Below are 12,718 nucleotides of genomic sequence, written 5' to 3'. Positions count from 1 at the left end.
AAATCTGGGTTCTATTTCAATCAATCAATTTATTGCTCCATGTTATTCTGAATTATTTTAATGTTGTTTTATCTGTTAGTGAGGACTGATATTCCCTAGTGAGGCACACAAATTGTTAAAATATGAAATGCTTTTGTACTTCTCCCTTACCCTTACCGGTGATTTTCCTTCACTTGGCCTCTGCTTGAGACTCCCTGGACGTTTTCTAGACCCAGCAACTGAAAGGTAAACACTTGGCACAGGATGAAGCTTCCAAGACAGCTCCAGGCTAAGCTCTGATTGCTTGGGGCCTGAGCCATGCTGGTTGTTAAATATTGTTAATATCTCTCCTACTGTTACTCAGTTGACATCCAATTAGATTCTATATATTTTTTAAGGCTTTTCTGACCCACTAATAATAATTAAAAGTCACACCAATGAAAGAATATATGACAATTTATTTAACCAGTCCCTTATTGATGCACATTTAGGTTTTTTCCACCTTTCGTTGCTACAAACAATTCTGCAGTTCGTGATATACATCTTTGTTCGTATGTTCAGATCCCTAGAAGTGGCATTACTTTGTTTAATAATTTGTGCTCATAAAATTTTGTGGATACTGCCAGCATGCTTTTCAAAGAGATTTTACCAATATTCACTTTGACCAACAGTGTATGAGATAGCTCACATTTCTTTATCTTGGCAAAGAAAATTTCACAAAAGATTTAAAAAATGTTTGAGTGAAACCAATTTTATCTTTTAGCAATGATTTTTTTAAAAAAAGGAAGAGAAGAAAATTAAGTTAGTTTAATATGAGTGCCTCCTAATGAACCTATACCAATGTAGCAAAAAATCATTGTTCTCTTTTCTAATTAATAATATTTGATACTTTTCTAGAGACCAAGATATAATTTGGTTTTACTTTTTAAATTCTACCTTTCTGATATATGGGAGAACATTTGTCAATTCCCAACATTCTGTTACCACTCTCATTTTTCCATTATTATGCCAAATGCCAGCAAGAATTCTGTGATAATATGTACATGTTTTTCCGTGCTCTGTAAAATAGTGGTTCTCAACTCAGGGTGCTTTTGCTTCTCGAGGACATTTGGCAATGTCTGGAGACATTTTTGGCTGTCATAACTAGGGGGCAGGTTCTTTTGGCATCTAGTGGGTAGAAGCCAGGGATGCTGCTAAACATTTTACAACACACAGGAAAGCCCCCAACCATAAAGAGTTATCCAGCCTCAAATGTCAATAGTACATCTCATTGAAGATGAGAAACCCTGCTTTAATGGAATATACCCAGAAATGGTCATTTATCTAAATTGTTAAGCATTCTCTTGCTATCTTTTCTCCTTTCTTGTTTATCAATTTCCTCTCAAGATTGTTGGTATTATCTTTTCATTTTAAAGACCATTCTCCTTGGGAGACAAGATGAAAGCAAAGTAAAAATATTGTCATTTTGCCTTCTCTCTATTACTTGTTAATACGAAATCTGTCTGAGGGAGGAGGAGACTTGTACCTTTTTTATCCTTCCATCATCAAACACAACCTTAAAAGTTTTTGTGTTAAGTCTTCGCTCATCCTAGGTTTACACCACTTTTCTAATAGACTGATAGTACAGTGATGTGTTCATCCTAACCTTTACCTTCTTCCTTCTTCTTTTGTGTGTTCTTTAAACATCTCAGCTCTTTAGAAAGCTCCTTGTATACCATCTGTGTGATGTAGTAATGGCTTAAGTTTTTTGACCTATTTTTCATTTAAAGTCTGTGGCTCTGGGACATTCTTCTATTTTCTCTCAACTGCTAAGCAATCTAAGATACTTGTCTTACTTTGCTTTGTGTTTTCTTTCTTCGCTGTAATGAACTCTAAGGTGATATGTTCAATTTTCCCCAAGGTTCCTGTCACTTTCACTTCCCTAACGTATCATTCTTTGTTGGTAATAATTAAATCCAGGGTAGCAGTTCCATTCTTTGCTTCTTTTGCCCTCTGAATGATGAAGCTGCTGGTAGAGAGGCAGGAGATAAAGGAGAGGAATGATTCAGATTTTAATTACTTTATTGTCTTTTGCTTTTGCCAAATTCTTGGATGTTTACATCTTTGCCGGGTCTCTTTTTATCTTGACCTGTCACTTCAGTCAACTTTCTTTTCTTTTTAGCCTTTCCATCACTTCTTTCCTAGAATTTACATTTTTGGGTATTTCACTGAGAACACAGAAGAGATGTATTCTAAATTTTCTTTTGTCTTGGAGATAATTTTCCCTTACATCTTTAAGAAAGTGTCTTCCTCTTTTATGTTACACGATTTTTAAATTTTTTTCTATTATTTTTGAAATACATAAGATTTATATTTAGTCCTGGTGTTTGTCATAAATGAGGTGTGTGTAGCCTTTGAGTTCCATCACTATTAGTTTTGATTCCACAGAATTATTCTCTCAAATCTTAAAGTGAAGGGCAAGTATCTTGTTAAGTTTCTGGGCTACGTGAGGTACATTTGCATTGGGGCAACTCTTCTCCTATTCCTATTATTTGTTCCTCTACTTGGAGGTGAATTTAACCCTAGAGAATTTGAAGCAATTCGATTCACCTTTCTAAAAGAGACACATAAAACCTAATCTCCAGAGCACCCTTCTGTCTGTGTTTTTCTTATGTCTGCCTTCTCTGTTGGGGCTTTCTCATACCAGAGTACAATATGTCATTCTTTCCTTGTCCCCTCTCATCCTGTGCTGCATTTCTGCGACTCAAAATCTTCTGGCTGAGTGTAGTTAGAAATGTATTGCTAGGAGGTGGCTAGGAAACACCCCTGGCTACCTGAAAAGCAGCTTCTTTGAAGTAAGGGGGTGCAAGCTGACTTTTTGATTGGTTGTGCCAGCCCCAAGTCTTTGATAGGATGTGAGGATACATGGGTGGGATGTGAGGGTGTTGCAAATTTAGACACAAGTTAAGTTTCAGTTCCCTTTTTCCTTGTTTATAATTCATGAAGTAGATAAGGTAAAGTGAGGACTGATTTAGTAAATAAAAAAACAGGACACACTCTTGATTTAAATTCCAAGGAAGATAAGGTAAAGTGAGGCCAGATTTAGTAAATAAAAATACAGGACACATTCTTGATTTAAATTCCAAGGAAACAACACATATGTCTGTGTGCGCATGCGTGTGTGTGTAAGTATGTCCCAAATATTGCATAGGACATACTTATGCCAAAAAATTATTCTTTGTTTATCTGAAATTCAAAGTGGGCATTTCGTGTTTTATCTGTGAACCTTAAGGTAAGGGAAAATTTCCTCCAGTATTTGGAAAACATTAATGAGATCCTTATCCTTTTGTGTCTCAGATACTAGTGTAAAAGGGTCTTTTTCTAACTTGACAAAGCTTGCCCTTTCTAGTCTTGTTTCAGCTGCAGGGCTGGTCAACACTGGGGAGACTGGAGGAAATTTGTAGAATCTGGGAGTCTTCAAACAGGAGAAGACTGGAGACCTGGACTCTTTCCTTTTACAACGTATCTGTTGTTAGGAAGAGTTCTTCTGACCCCTGCATCAAATTAGTACTGATTAAAATTTGCTAGTGAGAAAGAACACCAAAGACCCTTAAACTAGAACCCCCCCCTTGTGGCCTATGTTACCCTAGAAGGGTTTGTTTCTGGCAAATGTGTAACTGACTGGAAGGCCCTCCTGACTCAGCCACTAGGCTTGGTAAATTAAAACGTCGAAGGCATGGGTTCTGTGCCATACATATGCAGGAATAGTATGCTTGTCTTAAATCATTGTGGCCTCTCACTGGATCCGCAGCAGCAACAGCAAGAGTGCAGCAGGAGAAAGGGTCTCACTGGACTATAGGGAGTCAGCTTCCATCAGTAAACTGTGTGCCAGGAACAGAACACCAGCATTCTTCAACAGAGCCCACTTGTATTCTAATCCACTTCTCTGCTTTTCTTTCTCTGTGGCATGTGAATGAAGACGCCCCCAGAGTTTTTGAACAATTTGAGAGACAAGAGAGATACTGGATTCCCTGCCAGTCTGGCAATTGGGAAGTGGTTTTAGCTTGAAAAATTAATAGGAATGACCTCATTTTTACCCAAAACTATTGAAGTGGACCCTGCTATTACCACATATACACATATATTTTACAAATATGACATCAGAACATATATCATTTTATAATTGTTCAGTTCTGTGAAAGTTTCTTTTTTCCTTTTCCAATGGCATGACCTCAGAAGATTGTGTATATTTTTCTGTGTTCTTGTGCTTTGCATTTTTGAATATACCTGTACTGCTTAGATTAATAAAGATCTGTTTATAAAAGACAATCAAGTTTTGTGATTTCTTATAATTCCTGGGTCTTTCTCTTCTTTGCCAGCCTGTATCATTAATATATTTTAAAGACCAAGCTCAAAAATTCACCGGAAATAAGTAGTCATCCTTGGGTAAATATTTTTAATTTTGATTACATAACTTGGGTGCTTTGGCCTTTAGTTTATAAGATATAATCTTACATTTAGGCATATGCTAATTTAAAATACATTGGTTATTGATCCCTATGATTGCATTCTAGAGGAAAATATAGAATATATTTATGATCTTAGGATAGGACATAATTTCTTAAATAAGACCCCCAAAACATAGCCATAAAGTAAAAAACCGAAATTATTACATTAACGCAAAAATTAATTAATTAAAAGACTGAAAAAACAATAAAAAGAAACAAAAACTACCAGTTGACAGGGTATGTTTACATTCATCCGTACAAAGTGGATTGCATTGTTGTTTCCCAATCCTCTTGCTCCCTGTATCCAGCACCTTTGCCATGTGACTTTGCAATTCCTCCTGCTAGAGGCAGAGTGTATTTCCCTGCTCCATTAATGTTAGACTTGGCCATATGACTTGCTTTGCCTATTGGAATGTGGGCAGAAAAGTTAGACTTGGCCATATAACTTGCTTTGCCCATTAGTATGTGGGCAGAAAAGGCAGAGTGCCAACTTTGAGCCTTCACCTTAAGAGGTACTCAATGTTTCCATTTGCCCATCTTGTGTTTCTGTTCATGAGAAGAATATGCTCCAAGTGGCCTACTTGTCCAAGGAGGATGAGAAAAATGTGGAGCAGATCTGGATCCCAAAACTGTAGCTTGGGGAAAGCTAAGCCAGGTCCATTCTGAATTAGCCAATCTTTAGCCAACCTGAAAATCCACAAGAAATAATAAATGTTTTCTTAGGCCACTGAGTGCTAAACCTCAGTGATGGTTTTTTTAATATGGTGTTATTGTCAAAATAGTTGACTCATACATCATTTAACAAAAGTCATTTATCATAAGATTTTATTAAAAACTCCAAAAAATTAATAAGGAAAAGATAAAGAATCAAAAAACGAACAATCCAATAGGGTCAATGATATGTGAAAAGGTAATTCATAGAAAAGAAAACTAGAATGACCCATAAATAAGTCAAAAGAAACTTAGTTTTCTTCACTAGTTACTGGGTAAAGACACATTAAAACAACAATGGGATACTTTATCATACTCATTAAATTGGTAAATATTAATGTATGGCAATAACCTAGAATGTGTAAGGATACGAAGAAAATGGAACTTTCATATACAGATGGTAGAATGTTCAGGGAAGGTATCCTAGACAAAGAGGGACATATGAAGCAGGGAGAGGATATTTTCAAGGAATATTACTGACAAAAGATTATATTTACAATATATAGGGAATTCTTGAAATCAGTAAGGAAATGAACAGGCAACCTAGGAGAAAAACAGGTGAAGAATACAAGTAAGCAATTCATAGAAAGGATATTTGAATGCCTGACTAATCAACTAAAAAGAGATTAGCATTTACACTGGTAATCAGAAGTGCAAATCAAAACAATAGTGATGTGATATCTCCTTTCCATGTCCCATGTTGGTGGGAGTTAAAATGTCATGTAATATCTTGTGTTGGTGAGGAGGTGGGGACATGTGAACCTACATTCTCTGCTGGTAGTATTTTTTGGAGACCAATTTGACAATATTTATTGAAATTGAACACTCACATTCTGACCCAGAAATTCTACTTCTGAATTGTATTAGTTTGCTAGGACTGCCAGAGTAAAATACCACAGACTGGGATCTTTAAGCAAGAGAAATTTATTTTTTCACAATTCTGGAGGCTATAAGTCCAAGATCAACGTGTTGGCAGGTTCGGTTTCTTCTGAGGCCTCTTTCCTTGGCTTGCAGATGACCACCTTTCTCACATGATCACCCCTCTATGTGCACATTCCTGATGTCTTTTCTTCTCTATGTCCTAATTTCCTCTTAGAAGGACACCAGTATGATCTAATTAGGGCCCATCTTAACAGCCTCATTTTAACCTAATCACCTCTTTAACAGACCTATCTCCAAATACAGTCATGTTGTGAGTGAGGTACTAGGGGTTAGGACTTCAACACAGGAATTTTGAGGAGATACAATTTAGCCCATAACAGAATGTATACACCAGAAGGACTCTTGCATAGGCACACAAAGAAACATGTATAAGAATGTTTATTACAGCATTGTCTCCTATAGCAAAGAGTTGGCTATTACCGAAATGTACTTGATTAGTGATATGGACACAAAATTTATTTATAAATGCATGTGATAGAATGCTACACAATGGAAAACAAAGGAACAAACTAAATCTATTATATTAGTTAGGAACTCATTTTTATCACATAACAAGAAGTCTAGAGGTAAGAAGTTAATAACGGATGTCATCAAGGGCCCAAGCTCTTTCTATAGTTCTGCTCTGTCATCCTTCCTCTTCAGCTTTGCAGTAAGATTGTTTTATTTCCAGGCACCTTACCACAGTCAGGTTAAGGAAGGTGTGGCAAGGATGCTGATGTCCTTTTGATAGGGAAAGCAAAAGCTTTACCATCTCATTGGCCAGAATTCTTTCACATGCCATTCTGAGTTGCAAAGAAGGCTGGGAAATCAAATGTCCTGCTTCCATAGCAGAGAAAGATAAGGGAGAACAAGGTTGGGACTATGTGCTGAGTGAGCAAACATGCAGTGTTTACCACATCTTTATAGTCCAACATAGATAGACCAAAACAAAACAAAACAAAACACCAGAAACAACCACACAACGAAACAGAGAGAGAGAGAGAGAGAGAGAAGTAGAAACAGATGGGAAATACAATATTATTTGTGTAAATTTAAACATCCATATACATAAAGTTATATATTCTTATAGACATATATAGCATATGTAAAAAAAGTTATGGAAGTTTAATTGGAAATGTACCCATTAACTACCATAAGAAGCAGAGAGGGGAATGGAACTGAGAACAGGGAATATAGACTATGAAAACAAAAAATAAAACAGGCTTTTCGTAGACTAGTCCACCAGTGAGGACCATGATTGATTGTGTCAGTCTAATTCTGTGCACCCAAGACCCAGGGGGAAAAAAGTGGATTGGCTTGGGATGTGTGTGTATGGGTTACTCAGACTGTTTGATTTGGCAGGGTTATCATTTGAAGTAAAAGAAGTGTGATTCATTGGCTCTATGACTGAATTTAATTATTTTAGCTTTCTCTGTGATAAGCTTCATTCTTCTGAATACAATTGATGATCTAATAGGAATGATGTTATAGTTTTAATTTAGTGACTACAGCAGTTATATTTTGGAAAATTTAGGGATATTACAAGTTTTGCAAAATTGATTTTATTTATTTTTGTACATATATTTCTTTTGTTCTATTATGCAAAATCAGTAGACTAGACTTAGAGAGTCAATGAAAGACATGAGTAAAATAGACATGGTTGCTTAGTAGTGAAATCCATCACTCTCTAGTTTTCTGTTATTATCTTTGGAAACAGAGTGTGGGAGAAAAGGATTTCCTTCCTCTCTTTCTAATATAGCCTCAGTGACTGAGTGGCTCTCTGCTCTGGAATGAAGCAGGTTGGCACAACTCCATAAGTCTTATGTGGGAACAAGACACAGAGGTTTCTATTTTTTCTTATTGTCATTTGTTTGTATTTAGTTAGGTATTCTGTCTTTAACCATTCTATACCCACTCTTCCAAAAAATACTCAGTTTATTAATATGTGTTAGTATCCCTTTAATTCTCTCTATTAAGCATGTTGCAACTTTGGAAGAAGCTCTAAACGTATTTCCATTTTAGTACCATGTTTTCTTGCTATCCAATTATAAATTATTATCATGGATGGAGTAGAAGACTTCCATTGGTGACATGGATTCCATTTGCTAAATAAAGCTGTGTGGACATAATCATTCTTTATCCATTTAAAAATCAGAGGGGCAATCTATTTGATGTGTTTCACAGCAGCCCTCTAAAATTCAATGGCATTTTGGTTTTGAAAAGCAGAATTTCACAAAGAGAAAAGTATCTTTCCACAAAATAACAATAATTGATAAATGAATTATTTGGCATGGTAATTAGCATTCCATTATATTCTATATGTAATTTTATAAGTAATTACTCTTCATAGAACTTTTATAGGTCTCATTTCATATCAGGAAAACAGGGTAAATTGGGGTCATTGTGGATGAGGCCAAAGAGGGTAAAGTGAGTTTGAATTTGAACCCAGTTTGTTTTGCATTTCTTACTATTCTTATTATGACATTTCTTCTCATCATATTCTTCACTGTACTTGTTTTGTAATGTGGCTGCCTTATTCCTTCTATAATTAATCTTGGGAGAGCTCATCTACTCTTATGGATTAGAGTGTAACATGGATGGACAGGTTACTATATCTATATATCTAGGCATAATTTTTCTCCAAAGTTCATGGATTCTGCATTTCCAGTTGCTCATGGGACATAACTATTTGCATATGCCACTGCACCTCAAACTTAGCATACCTAACCTACGTCAGAGTCCAAGCTTGCACTATACCTGTCAATTGGTGGGAATATTACCTGCTAAGAGCCCACTTCAGTAATTTAGGGGAGTAACAAGTTATTTTGGAGATAAATGAAATACAGTAGGCACTTTGGGAGGCCAAGGCAGGCAGATCACAAGGTCAGGATTTCGAGACTAGCCTGGCCAACATAGTGAAACTCCGTCTCTACTAAAAATACAAAAAATTAGCTGGGCGTGGTGGTGAGTGCCTGTAATCCCAGCTACTTGGGAGGCTGAGGTAGGAGAATCACTTGAACCCGGGAGGCAGAGGTTGCAGTAAGCCGAGATCACGCCATTGCACTCCAGCCCGGGCGACAGTGTGAGACTCCGTCTCAAAAAAAAAAAAGAAACACAGTAGGCCCCTTATCTGTGGTTGCATTTTCTGTGGTTTTAGATACTCAAGGTCAGCCCTGGTCTGAAAATATGAAATGGAAATTCCAGAAATAACCAATCCACAAGTTTTAAATGTGTGCCATTCTGAGTAGCACAATGAGATCTTGTGCTATCCTGTTATGTCTCAATCAGGACACGAATCATCTTTTTGTCCAGCATATCCTGCTGAATATGCTGCCTGCCCATTAGTCACTCCTAGAGGCCACCTAGATTTTCAAATGGACTGTCATAGTCTAGCCCCAAAGCACAAGAGTTCTGATGCAAGCAAATTGTTATAATTGCTCTATTTTATAATTATTATTGTTAATTTCTTGCCTAATTTATAAATTAAACTTTATCGTAGTTTGCAGGTATAGGAAAAACATATATAGGGTTCAGAACTATCTGTGGTTTCAGGAATTCACTATGGGTCTTGGAACACATACCTTGTCTGTAAGGGGGACTACTGCCTATATAAAATATATTGAAAATTCAGATACAGCATATAGTGTATGGAGGCATTTTTGCTAAAAGTAAAAACGAGTATTTTAAGTAAGTAGTATCTATTCACTGCTTATTCAATCTCTCCCTCCCCCTAAGCATTATCCTTAATTTTTTTTTAAATCTACAAATAGAACTGAGGCTAATAAGGGCTTTAGATGTAGGTTCTTAAGGCACCTGGGAAAACCAAAGATCATCGAGTGAGACATAGTTCAGGAGAGCCTGTGTCAGGTACCAAACTCAGAGCTGAAAAGTAAAGTAGAATTAAGTGGGTAACTAGAAACAACAACAACAACAAAATTATTTATATACATATTCCAAAATGTGTGGATGATTGGCAAAAAGGATAAGCAAATTACTGACAAAACTGACTTTTCAGTTTTCTTCTGAATAGCGGCTTATCCTATAATTTGAGAAAAAAGCCCAGGTATCTATTTTATATATAGCGAATGTATCTGTTTAGAAAATTGAAGATGTAAAATTTCATAAAAGAATATAATTAAGAGGTATCCTATTTTATTTCCAAATGTAAAATATGGTATTTACCTGGCTATTGTTAGTTATTACATGAGGAAAGAAACTGCCACATTTGAGTATGAGAGATGATCTTATAGAGCAGTTTCTTTCAATGAAGAACTCAATGCTTGTTTTTATTAATAGAAATAGAATTCCTCTTTAAAGGAAAATAAGCTATAATTTTTTATTCTGAATGACAATTGAGGAAGAGAATGAACATTTATTTTTTCTTTGGAAAATTTAGTACTTTAGCATAGAGGATGTGCCATTAGTGGCAAATCTGAGAGCATGGAAAAAGAGATTGCTCTTTGAACTTGCCTTTTCACTTTTGCCATAGTTAACTTAGTTAACTTGATGTTTGTGATATAATTGCGTCAAAGAAACAGAAAATTTTTTATCTTCAGCCAAGAAAAATTTGTGGAAGTTAATGATTTTAGCTAATTAGATAGTAAAATTTTTATTTTTAGAATAAATCAGGCAAATTGCTGTCCATGTCTTTCCGCACTAAGTGAGTGTTAAATTGTGAAATAAAGAACATATAAATTGTAAGGGAACTTTGTTAGTCATAATACTGCATGTTTATGAGAAATATAATAATGCTGTAATAACAGGAAATATATCTTTAAAAATTAGCCCGTGGCTTCTAATATATAATGAAAATTTAGCAAATATTAAACAGAGAGTTAAAGAGGTTACAAATGTCATATAATTTTGAAGAGAGATTTTATCCTATAGTTTAGTTCTGTTTTCTTCAGGATTTGTTTTGGATTTTCTAATGGAGCTTAGAATCTTTATGTAAGATTGTTGTTTGTTTGTTTGTCCCAGAAAAATTTAGGATTGTGGGAAGTCTTTCTGATGGTTGAACCCAATTCTGCTACTTCTTGGTAATTCTGCCACTTCTTAGTCTTCTAGTGCTTTTTTTCAGAGGGTACAGCTGTTGCAGCAGATAGAGGAGGAAATAATGGTAGTGTGATACAGATGAGAAGCATTAATCTGGGCTCTAAAAGTCAAATTTATATGGGCAAAATAAAATGGGATATTTCTAAGCACATTTACTAAGGAAAGTCGAGATGATGTGTCCCAGTTCCTAGCTGAAGTATAAAAATACATGTCATTGGGTGCAATATGCGGGCTTTCAGAATCTAATAATACCCTCTGCTGGCTAAATGAGGAATTGTGTTTAAAAATGAGTGACTTGGCTTTTTTGTTTGTTTGTTTTTAAAATATGGATGATTGCTGTATTATAAAAGGATTGAGCAGTGCAGAGTATTGTGAAATAATATAGGAAAAAATTGTAAATGTGAAGAATGAAGCCAATATGTTACTTAAATGTTTTCTAAAGTGAAATTAATGTAGAAATACCTATAACTAGAATTTCTTAATCTTTTGGTCTATATTTTAATCATGAAGTAGGTCATAGGGAAGGAATGCAGTAGGGGGAAAAATACATGAATCTCTGGCCCCTATCCTCAATAACAATTCAGATTAATTCAAGATATTTAAATTACATTCATCAGTTATTCCTAAATTACCGTTGTTAAGAGCTATTGACAAATATCTGAAGGTGAGATAAGAACTGCTTTTCTCACCTCTCCATTGGGCACTACCTGGGTGATGGGATCAATTATACCCTAAACATCAGCATCATGTAGTATACCCATATAACAAACCTGTACAAGTACTCCCTGAATCTAAAATAAAAGTTGATATTATAAGGAAAAGAAAGAATGGCTTTTCTGTGGATAGCCTGATTTAATTTCTGTTAAAAATAACAGGCATATTCTTAAGTAACCTGAAAGCTTGATCGCTTCAGGGAAGTATATAACATGCCTGTTTTACATTTTTTCTTTCTACTTTTACAAATTCTCAAAAATTCTACTTTGGGATTTACAGTGTTTTGGGTACATAATGACCATGCAAGTTGTATTTAGAAGTTGATAGTGGATAATGTATTATTATTTCATTGTAAATCTGAAAAATAGAATTTCAGGTCCGATTCTGCTGTTTGATGTTACCCTTCACTGGCATGTTGCTTTAAGAGCACCCATCCCCCCTTATTACTTGGGCCACTGTGTCCTGTCAGTCATCCTGAAATACACTAGGTTGCTTGTCAGGCTGTTTGCTTACAGATGCATCATAAGCCAAATTGTGAGCCATGATAGTGGCACTGAATTTCTAAATACAAGAAATTGCTTAGACAGTTGGTTTAGTATCTGTATATGGGCAATACTCTGTCCTGCAGTAGGTGAGTGGAGTGTCAAACTTTTAAAAATCAAACTTTGCTATAAGGCAAATCCTAGTAATTATAGATTATCTGTTGCTCGGTTAGATAACTTTGGGGGAAATGAAAGGACATTATTTCTATAAAATGGGATGAATAGAAACTATTATGTTGTGCAATTTTTACTTTTATAACTAATTTTCGTTTTAGTAACACTAAACTCTAGACTATTTTATGAAAGCTCCAA

General features: G+C 35.5%; 1 protein-coding gene across 2 annotated transcripts in view; it reads left to right on the top strand.

Moving 5' to 3' along the window:
• Positions 1 to 12,356: 12,356 nt before the first annotated feature.
• CTNNA3 (catenin alpha 3) overlaps positions 12,357 to 12,718 on the top strand; it is a 1,790,392-nt gene continuing 1,790,030 nt past the window's right edge. The window contains exon 1 of one of the 2 annotated variants that reach the window (XM_003258218.3): positions 12,357 to 12,495. The gene's annotated coding sequence lies outside the window, so the exon portion shown is untranslated. The remainder of the gene's footprint in view (positions 12,496 to 12,718) is intronic. The other variant, XM_012497056.2, reaches the window with a different exon arrangement.

This window comes from Nomascus leucogenys, chromosome 18, assembly GCF_006542625.1.
Source record: "Nomascus leucogenys isolate Asia chromosome 18, Asia_NLE_v1, whole genome shotgun sequence".
Taxonomy (NCBI): domain Eukaryota; kingdom Metazoa; phylum Chordata; class Mammalia; order Primates; family Hylobatidae; genus Nomascus; species Nomascus leucogenys.
The sequence above is the reverse complement of the archived record's forward strand: the minus strand, read 5'-3'. Positions and strand labels throughout refer to the sequence as shown.